Source organism: Myotis yumanensis, unplaced genomic scaffold, assembly GCF_028538775.1.
Source record: "Myotis yumanensis isolate MYYU_CA2020_CCGP unplaced genomic scaffold, mMyoYum1.0.hap1 SCAF_4, whole genome shotgun sequence".
NCBI classification, from domain to species: domain Eukaryota; kingdom Metazoa; phylum Chordata; class Mammalia; order Chiroptera; family Vespertilionidae; genus Myotis; species Myotis yumanensis.
The window spans coordinates 41,917,484-41,933,068 of record NW_027223755.1 but is presented as its reverse complement, the minus strand read 5'-3'; the positions used below and the strand labels follow the sequence as shown (position 1 = coordinate 41,933,068).

The following is a 15,585-nucleotide window of genomic DNA, read 5'->3' as shown; positions in this document are numbered from 1 at the left end:
TCCTCTTGAGTAGCAAGTGATGCTGGGAGGGATCAGTCATGTATTCAGTGACAACCTGCGGCCCTGAGCATCCAGCCCTCTTGGCTGCCCTGGGTGAGACATCTGTCAGCCAGACCCTGGGAGCTGGTCCGCCCTAGAATTGAACATGGATCTAAAGGTATAGGCAGTAAGGGAGCAAGCGAAAGACTTTCCCAGTTAACATCCCAGAGGGAATAAAAGTATTTCTGAGTGGCTTGAGCATTTGTTTTAAAACACAGGTTAGGTTTAAATAATTTTAACAAACACCCTTTAAGTCAGTGCATTTCAGTCTCCCCCATACTTCTTAGTCCGTTGGGTTCTTTGCGAGGTGTGCTGATTGGCTCGACACCATTTTGCTTCATCCTGTGGCTTGGGACTAGCAACCCCCTGGGTGGTGTTTCGCTTGAATGTTGGAGCCAGAATGGGCCTGGGTCCCTTTCAGAAACTGGTGGGTGCCCGAGTTCCTGGAAGCTGGAGGAGGGAGGGTACTTAAATCTAACCAAAGACCCCTCTCACAGAGGAGGACATGGTCTTGCGGTTTTGCTCCTGCTTTCTATCCTGTTTTTCCACAAACACTGCTCGTTATTCAGCCTTCCCAGTTGCTTGGTTCGGGTGTGTGCAGCACTAGAGCAAAGAGAAACAAGTTATCTTTTGGTTTCTGCATGTGCTTTCCGCAACCTAGTAGAGCCACCAGCCAGCAGGTCCCAGGGAAAAGCAGCCACATAACTATGTGTTCCTCTGCCTGGTGCAGGCCCAGCAGTGCAGCTGCTGGAAGGAGCATTTAGTGAGAGACAAGGCAGAAATTTGACTCTCAGCTGACCCCGCTCATGTTCTTCAAGTCCCCTAGGGCTCACATGGAGCGAGGACTTTAGCTTTCCCCAGGAATTTCCAGTCTCCACGGAGTCAGTTCGTCGGTCACACTTGAAAAATAAACTCAGAAAACGAATTGCCATTTAAAAGCCCAGATGTTAAAATATGAGTGTGTTTGAGCTTTTTGGTGGGTTTTGGAATTTGCGGTATTGCTAAGTATCTGGTGTTGCACCATCTGTGCAGAAACTGAATGCAGGGTGGTGGTTGCGTGTCTGGTCTGCATGCTGCCGAACACGAGGGGAGTGCTTACCAGGTAACACAAATTAGCAACGTGCTGGGCTCCTACGAGGCTCTGTCACAGTGCCTCCTATTTTAGAATACAGTTCCAGTCAGGCTGGGAAAATGAGTTCAGCCAAGTCATCAAGCTGGTCCCCCTCCACCCAGGGGTTCTCACTCGCAGATATGCACTCAGCACACGGCACACCGCTCTGTCGTGGAGCCCTGATGATCCCACATCATCCTAATTAGAGAGGCCAAGAAGCGATATCATTCCTGAATGTCCTTAGAGCTTCTAGAGTTTGGTTTTGGACTTCTAAGATGGTGCTGTTCTTTCATGCAATGAAATGGGCACTGTTCTAAAGATGGGGCTGCTAGTGCCTCCGCAGTAGAACCTTGTATCAGGATGGGTGTGTGATTTAGCTGTTCCGGAGTGCCGGCTTTGATCCAAAGACACTGTCCAGCATGGGCCCCTTGTGTCCAGGGTAGACATTTGAGAACCATCAGAGCAAAGGCAACCAGTGGGCACAGCAATTGGTCTGCTGGTCTCAGACTCCAGTGTCATTTAATATACGGATCTCTGACTGGTGATTTCCGTGATTGCTGAAATGCAGACTGCAGTTGGGGACAGACAGACAGACACACACATACACACCCCCTCTCTCTCTTTCTCTAAATAAATAAATAAATAAATAAATGGCACATACCACGCGGGTGTCTTGGTGTTTTCAGGGTGTCTTTCTCTTTTCTTCTTCTTACAGAAGTAAAGTCTCCAAAATAGGCCTGTGAAGCTGCCCCCAGATATTGACGGCTCTGGGAGGAGTTTGCCTTTTTCCATTTTCCGAGCACAGTCAATGCACAATGTGACTGGCTGGCTGGTGTGTCCCATACACTATGTTTTATTGTTTGAAAGAAAACATTCAAGTTCCTGTTTCTAGGAAAAGTTGGTTTTAAATGGACTATCTTGGGCTTTTGCTTTACAGGAGGTTTGGAGGTGGTGTTGTGATCACTCCCATGTCCTCTTTCAGCTAAGAAAGGACTGTTTCCTATTCCTTTGCATCTTTTTACAATTATGGGCCTGAGTTGGAAGGAAGCCATTGGATGACTAGCGAATCAAGCAACTTCTCCAAATAGGCCAAAGAGAGTGAAAAAACTTCCTCTTCCACTTCTTTTAATGATAACAAGCAACTACCCTTCGTTTTAAATGATGCCTTTTCTCCCTAGAGCATTCCTTACGTGGAGGAGTTTCTGAGACTTCCAGAATTCTGTTCTCTCAGGTTCCTTTTTGAAGCTGAAGGAAGCCGGCTCCCTTTAGGCGGACCCCACCGATGCTTATCTTTCCTGCCCTTTATTTCCTGGTGGACAGTCCCCTTGCTCATCTCTCCTGCATCCTATCTGCCTGCCTGGGGTTGCCGCAGGGAAGCCTTCCACCCTTTCTGGTGACAGCCTGCAAAAGAAAACAAACAGCAGGAGCTCCCATGGCGGCCCAGCAGGCTGGGGAAATAGTTCCCACTCTCCTTGTTCCTGGGTTCAAAGTGCACGTGACTTTTTATGAGGGTGACCAGCCCTCCCAAGGTGCTGGTTGGAGGGCCTGGGCTTAGCCTGGTGGACAATTAAGCAGTGACCTCCGTTCGCCTTGCTTTCTGGCTGAGCTGACATTAATGCTCTGAGTGAGAAGGGGCTGCTGCTCCTTTGAGCGGAGCACCAGGCTGGGTGGGGAAACATTTGATCTTGTTCAAAGGGACGTCTCTGAAGCATGAAGATTGAACTGACTGTGACCCCACCCGGGGAAGGAGAAGCGCCTCTGGGGAACCGCCTGGAACCAGCCTGGAGGGAGAAGCCTGCAATTACTAATCCCATTGGCCTGCGGGTCTTCAGGGTCTCATATCCGTTTAAAAGAGAGAGAATTGGGGTTGTAGGTAATAAAATCGGCCTTAAATGAGAGGATCAGGGGGTCATTTCATCTAATTTTGTGGTTGTTACTGAGGAATAAAAGGCAGAGGAGATAATTTCATTAGCTCCTTTGAGATCTTTATCACAGTGAGATGGCCTTTGGGGTTGCAGCGAGCCTCAGCAGGGTTGGGCTGGCCACTTCCTTCTTGGTAAACCTGGAAGAGATTTCCATAGCACCAGGGAGGCTTGGGGAGGCACACGGATCAGTTAGGCACTGCGGTCAGGGACATGGCGTTTCTCCTGCCCTAATGGAGAGTGAGGGGCTTACAGAGATTGCTATCGGTCCTGGTCCTGCCATACCACTCTGCCAGTTACTCAAGAACATGCATTCACCCCCAAAATAGAGAAATCCGCCAGACCAGAGAGCCTGCTGCAAGTTGGGGTGGTGTCTCACGTCTGAGGAAGGCTTGCTGTCATCTGTTGTTGACGTGATTTATTTGGCGCATGATGGTCATCAAATTCCTTTGAGCTGAGCCGTATGCAAAGTGTTAGACCACGTGGTGGGGAGTTAACAGAATGGTGAGAGCTGTGCCTTCTGTTTGGCGCTGTTCTGTTCACAGTGCATGTTCATTTCTGCTGCCTCATAGGAGCCCTGCTGGGTAGGCAGGTATTTCTACCCACGTTTACAGAGAAGAGGGGACAGCCCAGAAAGGTTACACTTGCCTTAGGTCTTGCCAGTAGGGAAGGGGGATCTGGGATTCTGTCTGCAGACTTTTTTTTTTTTTTTCAAATTAAGTCCTCAGTGATCATAATTAGAAAAAATGGAGCAAAGCGGAGGAGGAAGTGAATGATAAAGTGTCCTCCAAGAGAAGAGAGAGGAAGTGTGTTGAATCGATAGTACCCTGGACCAGCCAGCAGCAGGCACCATTCCCTGGAGCAGCTTGCCTGCCTTAGGAAGGGAGAAAAGTGATCAAGGTGGGCAGGGCTAGGGAGGTGGGAGCTGGGGGAGACCAGAGAGAGGTGGATGGAAGGCTCTTTGTATGTCAGAAACGGCCATAGGCAAAGTGTTGAGCAACTTCTGGAGTGCCTGGGTCTGAGATCAGAAAAGTCAGAGGCATCAGCTGTGCACATCACTGCCTCCTGCTGGCTTATTTCTGGGCCCAGCCTGTTCCACACCCATCATCATTCACACGGACTCTCTCATGTCTGATTGCTTCTTAGTCTCCAGCATCTCCCTCTGGACTGCATAAAGTACTGCCTCATATTTGTGAACTTAGCTCTGATTAAAAAAAAAAACAACACACCACAAAAGAACTATTAAGATGTGCTACTAAAAATCCTTAACTACCAATAAGTGCATTTAATCATAACTTCGGTTTGTGTAGTTCTTATAAAAATCGATTCCCCCCATTGATTCAGGGCTGATACTTCCCTGTACAAGTGGATGATGGAGGCCGTAGACGTCTCCCTTTCTGGTGGATGTGGTGCCATTGGGAACTCCCAGAAGGTAAAGCTCCAGCCAAGTGCTTTCCTGAAATGTTATCTGAGAGGAATTGGTGGTGGGGAGGAGGCGGTCGGGAGGGGCAGACTTCACTTGCTCACTAATGCTTCTCTGCCCTGCGATGCTCCGAGGCGAGCGCCCTCTCGCCTTGGCCGCGTGCTCTTCCTTTCCTTCATTACTGTGGCTAATCAGAAGTTGGCTGTACTTCAGTGCCTCTTGAAAGCTTTTCTCTCTAGCTGTGTCCTGGAAATTGAAATGCAGTGTCAGAAATGATGTGAGTTGATGAAGAAGAAATAAACAAACCCAGGCAACATGTGAGGAAGCCTTGGCAGCCCTGCTTCTGTTTTTCTGTAGTTTTGATCTGAAGGAACCAGATTTCCTCCATGTGGAAGGAATAAGGCTGGGAGGGTCCCTGTGCCAGGCAGCCTGAGCTGGGCCTGCCCGTGGGCCTTCTAGATTAGGGCTCCACTTAGTCTAATAAACACGGGGATGAAAATGAGTTGTTTATGCTTGGCAGAATGGATATAAGTCACACATGTGCAGCCCGAGCTATATGTATGTGGAGTAAAAATAGCATCTGTTCAGGGAAGTAGAACATTCCAGAATGCTTCAGTCCCCTCCTGGCACCAACGCAGAGCGGAGACTAGGTGAGCTGGGAGGCACTTGAAAGAGCTTCCTGTCCAAGCCCTTTACTTTCAGTTAATGACACTAAATGACTTGATTAAGCCCCATGAGGGCAGGGACCCTGGTCTGTCTTGTTTATTCACCTTCATGCCTTTGGCCCCTGGCCTGTATTAGGTGCTCAATATGCACTTGTTCTGTGCATGGGTGATACGCATGAAGATGTGACTTCTGACTCCTCGCCCAGTGCTCTTTGAGATGTTTTTATAGGCTGAAGAGTCTGGAAGAAGTGGCTTTTGTGTACTTGAGGCTTTCCTGTGATTACAGGTAGATTAGAAAATTGAGATGCAGCAAGATTAAATGATTCTTTAAAATTGTTGGGGAAGACAGGCTTTCTCAGGCGTGGAGTATGGGTGGGGGGCAGGGCTGCCACACGAGGGTCTGGGTCAGAGGTGGCCAGAGCCTGGGCTGTGGAGAGCTGATGGCCCCGATCGCTCAGCCTCGGATGAATCAAGACAACTGTGGAACAAACAGGCTGGACGTTGCCCCTCTCCCAACGGCTGGGGCCCCAACTCTCCTACTGTGGCCCAGGTGGCCGTGCCACCTGCAGCGCATCAGACTTGCAGGCTGTGTGTGGAAGGTGCTGTGGATGTGACTGGAAGGTGAGGAGGACTCAGTTCTCTACACTGATACAGAGATGCCCTTAGCCAGCAGATCAGGATCTCCACCGCTGCCCGGCCTCGTTTGGGAAATTGCAGCCCTGCTGCCAGCAGCCTCAGCCAAGGAACCCGGGTCGTGCCGTGTGCTGTGCTTAGGAACCCACGATGGCCAGCCACGCTGCTGATTCGTGGCTGGAGAGGAGAAGAATTAAATCATCTCCCAATTTAACTTCCCAGTTACTTCCCCCAAAAAGACTTATCATTACAAAGGAGTTTTGAAATTTAGAATATTACAGGACTTTAATTCAAGATGAAAGTTGCCAAAGAGATTTTGTAAGGCCAGGAAATTTTGTCTAGATTCACAAACATTAAGAGGTGTCATTACTTGCGTCTTGGGGTTTCATCCACCCACGCTGGTCCTGGCTGGGGGTGTGTATCTCTTTAAATTGACCTGTGGGCTTCACCACCTGGCCTTGAGGTCCAGGGATGAGTGTGCTTCCTCTGGAACCCGTGGCAACGGGCTACTTTCAGTTGGAATTTCTGTGCCTCCTCTGGGAGAAAACCCATTTCCTTCTGGAAATCCATTCCTCCCAACAATGCCTCTCACCGGTTCACCTGACTTCTGCAGATACTGACTTTGTACGCGTCCCCTTGCTTCTCTCCAGGAAATGCACAGTGGGGCATCCAATCTCCTGCTGGGGCTTAAGACAAGCTGCAGGCTAACTCTGATTGATGACTACGGAAAGAGTCGGCTGGGTTATTGGCTTCTGCTCTGCTTTAAAGATCACAGGGCTTATTGATCGAAAGCTGGCAGGCACTCTGTGGGCCAGAGGTGGGTGTCCAGGTCTCTGGAGCAGCCAGAGGAAAGATTGCCATTGCTTCATATTAGAGCTCGAGTAAAAAGAGTCACTTAGTCTTGCACAGTGTCATTGATCACACCTTGTTTTCCGTGAAAATCAGGCCTTGGGAAGGATCTGTGCTAGTGCCCTCACGGTTGAGTTTGAGCGGCTCATGGACACAGCTCCTTGGCCCTGGTGTCATTATTAGTGAGCCTGTCCTGTTGTAGGTTCTAGCATAGATCTTTGGAAGGGAAGAGTAAATATTTTACTTGAACCCCAAATATTCTGTGTGCAAAACCATGCAAACGAGAAACATGTTTAATTTTCAAGAAAACATGTGTGTTGATAAAAAGCATATTTGGAAAATCTGGTTTCTTGAATTCATTTACATGTGGGGAGAATCTGATTATTTTCTTCAGGTTTCTTGAAAGTACAAACAAAAGGGAGGTGGGCGTGTCCGACTTCCCAGCTATGAGCCTTGAGCTTTTGTGAAGGGTAATGTAGAAAGCAAACCTTTTAGTGGGAAAGCATTTCACATCGTCTCTTGAGGAAGGTACACTTTTTATTTATTTACTTACTGTTTTGCATGTGACAGGGTTTCAATTCAGTAGTTTTGTGTTTTTTAAGCAATCTATGGGGAACTGTAGAATGTAAATGGAGATTTACAGTACAGTGTTCATGTTTACAAAATTAAAAGCTGAAATGTAACAATTCTGTATTCAGAGGGTTCCAGGTTGCTATACAAAATCGAATGTTGGAAGATTGGTTCGTATTTGTAATTTTCTTATTGCAAAATGAAATAGTATATATGCATTCATTAATTATTCCTCAAATCAGGTGTAAATCATCTAAGTACAGTTTTATGGGGAGTGGGAGTATAAAACTCTAAGTTTGTGGTTATTTTGGAAGCATTTTGCTCCCGATTTTACAACACAAACCAGAGAGGTCTTGGATGTGCCCTGTCGCTCTTTCCTTCCATTTATACCTTCTGTGTTTCCTCTAGAGCAGCGGTTCTCAACCTGTGGGTCGCGACCCCTTTGGGGGTCGAACGACCCTTTCACAGGGATTGCCCAAGACCATCGGAAAACACATATATAATTACATATTGTTTTTGTGATTAATCACTATGCTTTAATTATGTTCAATTTGTAACAATGAAATTGGGGGTCACCACAACATGAGGAACTATATTAAAGGGTCGCGGCATTAGGAAGGTTGAGAACCACTGCTCTAGAGGATGTCCTCCCCTGCTGTGCTCTTTCCCCAGCACCAGGATTGAATCTCTGATGATCACCCCAGTTTAATCACTGCATTTGCAGGGCCAGGACCAGAGGGTCTTCATGAGAGGGCCAAGCTCTTCTTCCAGTGGATGGCCAGGCTCCAAGGATGTCTCAGCCGTGCCTGCGGGCCCTTGCTGGAGCCCGGTTGTACCTAACAGGCAACCCAGCTTACCCTGAATCTAAAGAGCATGCATTGTCTGTGGCCTAAAAATGTTAATGATTAAATACACAGGATTGGATTTCGTTTGGTGATGGGCTGCCTGTTGGGGTATCTGAACCAGTTAGCATTAGAGAGCTAGATGTCAGGTTCTTTGGAGAAGAGAGTGTTTGGGAGACAGCCCTTTTCAGCCCCATTTTGCCACAGGCGGAAGGGACTCCGTGCTTAGGCAGGAGCTATGGTGGGGAAGACCCAGCCTTGAGTCAGGCAGGCCTGGTTACAGCCCTGCTCCCCACACTCAGGATCTATGATCTTAGTCAGATTACTAGTCTCCAGGGCTTAGTTTTCTCATCTGTAAAATGGGGATGGTCATACCCACTTTCTAGAATTGTTCTGTGAAATGACAAAACCGATGTAAAGCGTACCTGGGGCACAGTAAGTGGTCGTTATCACCACTATTACCAAAGGAGCAAGTCTCTTTAAGTAATCCAATAACTTTGGGAAGTGTCCTGAATTATTGCTGGGGGGCTGAGGTGCTCAATGCATTTTTGTAGTTGTTTTCAGGCATCTCTTTCCATATCAAAGCTGCTGCAGACTGAGCTTCCTGTGTTTACCCTTCCTCTGTAGCAGACAGCTTCTGCACACTGATATTTCTCAGGGCTTCCTCTGCCTTTAGGATCAGAGGAGTTCTAGAGTGTGTGTTTTGACACACTTAAGATTAAATTAGTCCTGTACTCGGATTTATAAGGAGGTGTTTCTTGGGAAGAAAGCCTGCCGAATGAAGGCCGTTCTCAGTGGTGATCTGCTCTGTAGGACAGCTAAGATACCTCCTGGGGTAAAATCTTCGTTGCAAAGGGGGTGCAAAGCCAAACAAATTGTATGAAAAGTGTTTATGTTTGACCTGGGAGAACGGCAACACATCACACACCATTAACAGGCCTGGCCTGCTACCAGTCCTTTGCACCAACCCAGCAATGTAATTTATTTCACTGAGGGAATTGTGGTTTTATGTGCCATGTACTGGTGTCATTGAGACCTTATTTTAAGAGGAAAATAGCAATTAATGTTAGATCTAGGAAATAGCTTTACAAATTTGTGGTGGAAGAGACCCAATAAAAAGGATCATTAGGAGTTCCCCAAAGGTGTCCGGAAGAGTTTATAAATGGTGTTTTCTGTCTGGTGAGTGGTCAGCTTTTGGTTTATAAGGATAAACCAGTGTGTGACCACCACAAACAGCAGGGCACGTGGGAGTGCTCCTGCTGGGACGGACGTAACTCCACGGACATGTAGGCAGGCATCTGGGCTGACTTGGGGGCAGGTGGCAGGGGACAGGGCGTGTGTGGTCAGAGTAGCCCACTGTGTGTCATTGCTGCTATTGTTCTCCTGCTGGGAGATGACAGATGGAAGAGCCTGCAGTGAGAGTGCCCTGTTCCTCTGTAACCTGGCTTTGCTTGCATCCATGCATAAGCATTTCAGCTCATTATTCTGAGAAACAAAAGACCAGAGCATATGGCTGGGAGCCACTGAAGACGGAATCCTCTATGTGTTTTGTGTGTGTGTTTTGTTTGCGTTTAGTATTACTGATGTGACTGGGCCATCTAAATTAAAAGTGACTCTTAAAATTAAGTTAAAGAATGGTTTTGTGATGAGGATGATGACTTTTCAGACTTTTAGGAGAACTCCTCTTTTAAAGTGAGATATTCCAGTGGAACCATAGCGTTATGTGCATTTAATTCACAGAGATTCAACTTTACATGTGTCGTTCAAAAATAGGGAGAGGAACATAGTGCCTACTCAGTTAGAGCCGTGTTTCTCAACCTTGGTGTTACTGACATTTTGTGCCGAGTAATTCTTTGTTGGGGGCTGTCATGTGCATCATAGGCTGTTTAGCCGAATCCTTGGCCTCTACCAATGAGATGCCAGTAGAACGCCCCTCCCCCAGCTGTGACCATCCAGAATGGCTCCAGACCTTGCCACATGTACTCTGGTGACTGAGGGAAGGGTGATGGGAAGGGCAAAATCATCTTGGCCTTGAACCACTGCCTTAGAGAGTGAGATTGTTACCGATTGGAGTTATCAGCTGGGACCTCATTTCTTCTCGTCAAAGCAAAAAAGATTTTAAGGTCAACGAAAAATGAAAATAAAGCAAAGTGAGGTTTATTAAAGATACACTCCGAATGAGGAGCGGGCCAGTTGAGAGAGGCAATGGCTGGGATGCTTTAGTTCACTGGGAAGTCAGAGAAAAGGGGCCTTGGAGACAGGTTCATGGAGTTAGCCAGGGACGAACTGCTGCCGCCCAGTGCTCCCCGGGTTGACAGTCTCATGGGGTCCCTTAGAGGTTGGGGGGATGGCGTGGGTGTGCCCTGGGAGGGAGAGCAAACCTTCAGTCCTTTGTCCTGAGTGTATTCATCTCTCTCTTGTAGGTGGACATGTTAGGGGAGGATCTTAATAGAATATTCATCAGCTTTCCCGGTGTCTTCTTTCAGGGTCTTGGTCTCCACTGATTGGTTGATGTCAGGACAGGGGGTCATGAGTCAATGTAGCTGGTCCTGAGGCAGCTGCAGTGTCACTTGTCTGGTTTTGCTGCTTTTCTGGGCCTGGAGCTGAGGCCTAAATGTTATCCTTAGGGAGTAATAGGTCATGGGGTCCAAACCACCTGACCAGCGATATGAAAGATCAAGGGGTCCAAACCGCATGACCAGTGATATGCGAGGGGAGGATAGGCTCCCCTGGGGGTGGGGTTCTTGTGTTCCTAGTTTTGCCCCTGCTAGGCGTCCAGGGCTTTCTGCCCTGATGAGTTTCTATACCTGGCCCATCATCCTGTCCTCGCGCTGCTCATGTCTAACAACATGAGGCACTTTTCAATCTCTGTTCCCTCAGGTGACATTGGTTCCAGGTCCTCTCATACATCATCTTGCCTTACTGAGTATGATTGAGTGAATAAAAGAAAATAAAAACTCAGAGGCACGGTGAGTGTACATTGCAAAGGATAGCTCGGAGACAACGGGCTTTAGGATTTTATTCCTGGGGGGAGTGGGGAGGGGGTTATCGGGAGGAGGGGCTGCCTCTGTGAAATCTCTCTCTCTCTTTCTCTCTCTCTCTCTCTCTCTCTCTCTCTCTCTCTCTCTCTCTCTCTCTCTCAAGGTTTCTAAAGGCCAGAGCTGTAAAAGTGACTGGTCCTTGTACACAAATTCTTGCCTCCTCGGTTCAGAACGTTTTGGGAATGGTGAGGCGCACGGCCAATTTCTAAGCTCCAAGTCTTTTTGCTGAGCCTGGATCATACCAAGGGGCTGATTCCTCACTGTTTCTGACCAATTTTCTGAAGAGCAGTCACTCAGGTTCCTTTCTCAGGCTCGGTGTCCTGAAACAGGCAATTCTGAATATATATGTTCCCGGCTCAGTGCAAAGTATGTTTATCAGAGTGTTTGCATTTTTTTTTCATCCAGTATGGCTGGGGAGGTTCTGGATCTTAAAGCAAGGTTCCTCTCCTGGAATCAGGGCGGGCCTGTCCCCACGCTGACCAGTGGAGTGTGAGAAAAAGTGTCATCATGTGACTTCCAAGGCCGGGCCTTAAGAGACCATGCAGTTCCCACCTTGCTCGTGGGAGCACCGCCCTTCAAGCCCAGAGCCGCCGTGTAAGATGTCCACCCTGTGGCCCCCACCGAACCCAACCTCCAGCCTCCCCACTGACACGTGAGGGAACCATCTCTCTCCGGTCCTCCCGACCAGCCCTCCCGCCCACTGGCGCCACCCAGTGAACTCTGCCACTGCCAGTGTGAACAGAGTTCGCCCGCTGCTTCTTTTTTTTTTTTTTTTTTTTTTTGCTGCTTCTTGCCCAAATTCCTGACCCACAAAATGTGAGGCCCTACAAAAAGGTGTTGGTTTAAGTGACCCCTAAACAATCAGTCACTTTGTCTAGCGTTCCACCACAACCATCTGTCCTAGAAGCTTCTTGAGAGATGGCTTGTTGGTCTTTCTAAAGAACTCTTGAAGGGTAGTCACGACCGTGCACATGTTTTGCCTCACCCGCTGACTTTAGTGCCTCTCCCGCATAGTCTATTAAACTATGAACAAATATTTTAATCTTAATAAACAGTGCTTAGTAACGACTATTAAACAAATAAAAGTGAAGTCACTCTGGCTGCATGTGGGGAAAGGGTCAGAGTCCTTGCCTTCATGTGGTACCTCATCCCAGATTATTGCTCTCATGTCCCCGGGCAGCGCTTTGGACCCTCCCTGGAGCCAACAGTTGGACAGAGATTTGTGGTTTTTCTTACAAGGTTACGTCAGTTTGTCCTAAACCCAGTGCTGGGGTTGTGGGCACTCTAAAAAGTGCGTCTCCTGGAAGTGAACAGCATTAAAGTGTAGGTTGTAACCACTGCATCTTTGGGTGTAGGGATGCATTCTGTGTGCTTATGAACACAGAACCACTGATCCTTAAGCTCACTGGTCGGCAACCTCATTAGTCAACAGCCAAGTATCAACAGTACAACGATTGAAATTTCTTTTGAGAGCCAAATTTTTAAAACTTAAACTATATAGGTAAGTACATTGTTATTAACTTAATTAGGGTACTCCTAAGGCTTAGGAAGAGCCACACTCAAGGGGCCAAAGAGCCGCATGTGGCTCGAGAGCCGCAGTTTGCCGACCACTGCTTAAGCTGAGCTGATTAGGGAGGAAAAATATACAGTTCTTTGAACTTACCTCTTTTAAACATGAGTACTAAGAGCAACTTTGTAAATGTGAAATTACTGGCCCTTTTAGGAAAGCCTGGAAGTAGCATAGTATGCATCATCAAAAGGGAGCCGTGACATTCGGATTTTGAGGTCTGCATGATGAAGCCAGGGTTTGCTTCAGGGAAGTCAGAACTGACCACCCACAGGCAGGGTCATGTCTCCTTAACTAGGGCAGGTGAGCTGGGGAAGCCGACTTTTTGCAGATGGGTGCAAACATACAAACAAGTCCCGGATGCCGGGAGTATGGACCTGCAGGGTGTCACTATTAATGCTGGTGTCAGGGAGAATAGTCGGACTGATATCAGGAGCTCTCAGCTGTAATATCGCAAGGAGAGGCCGTGAGGAACAGCCAGTGAACATCAGGCTTCCTGAGGGTGAGGTGTGAGGGTCACCCACATTGTGTTCCTTTTAGCACCCTGTCCTTTCTCTCTGGGACAGGTCCGGGCACAGACCAGGGGTGAAGGAGGTTGAGCAGCGTTGGCATGGCTCTGAAATCGGGGTGTGGCTGTCTTGGAAATCTTGCCCAAGCCCTTTTCTTGGCTTTGTGATTTTTGTGTAAAGTGTGCTCAGTAGCAATTCATAGTCAGGGTGGTTACCATGTTAATCTAGGACAGTGATGGCGAACCTTTTAAGCTCGGCATGTCAGCATTTTGAAAAACCCTAACTTAACTCTGGTGCTGTGTCACATATAGAATTTTTTTGATATTTGCAACCATAGTAAAACAAAGATATTTATTTTATATATTTAAATGCCATTTTTTAAATTAAATCTTTATTGTTCAGATTACATTTGTTCCTCTTTTTTTTCCCCCATAACTCCCCTCCTCCCAGTTCCCGCCCCACCCTCCGCCCTCACCCCCCACCCACTGTCCTCATCCATAGGTGCACGATTTTTGTCCAGTCTCTTCCCGCATCTCCCATTCCCCTTTCCCCCCCAAGAATAGTCAGTCCATTCCCTTTCTATGTCCCTGATTCATTGTAATCACCAGTTCATTCTGTACATCAGATTATTTATTCACTTGATTCTTAGATTCACTTGTTGATAGATGCATGTTTGTTGTTCACAATTTGTATCTTTACCTTTTTCTTCTTCCTCTTCTTAAAGGATACCTTTCAGCATTTCGTATAATACTGGTTTAGTGGTGATGAAGTCCTTTAGCTTTTCCTTATCTGTGAAGCTCTTTATCTGACCTTCAATTCTGAATGATAGCTTTGCTGGATAAAGTAATCTTGGTTGTAGGTTCTTGGTATTCATCACTTTGAATATTTCTTGCCATTCCCTTCTGGCCTGCAAAGTTTCTGTTGAGAAATCAGCTGACAGTCGTATGGGTATTCCCTTGTAGGTAATTGAGTCTCTTTCTCTTGCTGCTTTAAAGATTCTCTCTTTGTCTTTTGCTCTTGGCATTTTAATTATGATGTGTCTTGGTGTGGTCCTCTTTGGATTCCTCTTGTTTGGGGTTCTCTGCGTTTCTTGGACCTGTAAGTCCATTTCTTTCACCAGGTGGGGGAAGTTTTCTGCCATTATTTCTTCAAATAGGTTTTCAATATCTTGCTGTCTCTCATCTTCTGGTACCCCTATTATTCTGATATTAGTGCGCTTGAAGCTGTCCCAGAGGCTCCTTACACTATCTTCGTATTTTCGGATTCTTTTTTCATTTTGCTTTTCCGGTTGGGTGTTTTTTGCTTCTTCGCATTTCAAATCTTTGACTTGATTCTTGCGCTCCTCTGGTCTGCTATTGGGTATAATATTCTTTATTTCAGTCCGTGTATGCTTAATTTCTAGTTTCTTTATCATAGCATCGAGGGTCTCATTAGTTTTCGTGAGGCTCTCCTCAAGTTTATTGCAAGCCCTCAAAATTGCGTTTTTTAGCTCCATATCCTCCATTTCTGTCATGTTTTTTTGTCTCCGAATTTTTTATGCTTTCTTGGTGCACCCCCTTGTGGTCTTTGTGCGCAGTCTTGTTCTAGTTAAACCTTGATTGTTGTAGTTAATACTAGAGGCATTTGACCACCAGGCTGACTGGCTGTGAGAATCACCTGTGTCTGCCCGGGAAAACTTCTGTCCTCTGGGGAGGTGCTAATCTAGCCTTTGCCTGAGGCTATCCGGCAAATGGCTCTACACAGGGCTTGGGCGGGGCGGGTCGCACGGGATCAGCAGGGCGGGCGGAGGGAGCAGTTATGGCTGCTGTCAGTCCCGTTCCCAGAGACTCTGCTTCTCAGAACCCCGGCAGCCGCTGCAAACTTCGGAGAGAAAGCTGCCCTCAGGTTCCAACTGATGCCGGACAATCCCGCTTCTCCCGTCTGAGTGAGTCCCTAGAGACTTGCCCGAATCTGGAGCCCAGAGTCTGAGACTCACTCCCGACGACCGAAAACGACAACGGCGCCCTCAGCCACCAGCCCACCCCGCGTGCGCACCTCCGCACCTTTAAATTTTCCACACTGCGTCTCCTCTGAGCCTCGGGACGCTGCTGTCTTTCCTTCTAGTTGAAGAGTCTCTCCTCAGCCAGCTTTCCTGTGGTTCTGGGTGATGTCCGTTCTGTCTTTTAGTTGTATTTTTGAAGTGGTTGTTTGCAGCAGCAATCTCCGGTGTTTACCTATGCCGCCATCTTGGTCGAGAGCCTTAAGTGCCATTTAACAAAGAAAAATCAACCAAAAAAATGAGTTCGCGTGTCACCTCTGACACGCGTGTCATAGGTTCGCCATCACTGATCTAGGACAAGTGGTTTGGATTTGCCAAGGGAATGGGGAGAAAGGGGAAGGGAAGACCAGATAGCAGAGGAGGGGGAGTGGGGAGT

At 47.5% G+C, this 15,585-nt stretch overlaps 1 protein-coding gene across 3 annotated transcripts in view; it reads left to right on the top strand.

Annotated features, from left to right (window-relative positions):
* The window catches only part of LHFPL2 (LHFPL tetraspan subfamily member 2), a 142,237-nt gene that overhangs the window by 14,054 nt on the left and 112,598 nt on the right, over positions 1 to 15,585 (top strand). The window contains exon 1 of one of the 3 annotated variants that reach the window (XM_070412235.1): positions 4,425 to 4,504. The exons of the other annotated variants lie outside the window; for them this stretch is intronic. The gene's annotated coding sequence lies outside the window, so the exon portion shown is untranslated. Of the gene's footprint in view, positions 1 to 4,424; positions 4,505 to 15,585 lie in introns of those variants that run through there. 3 annotated transcript variants of the gene reach the window in all.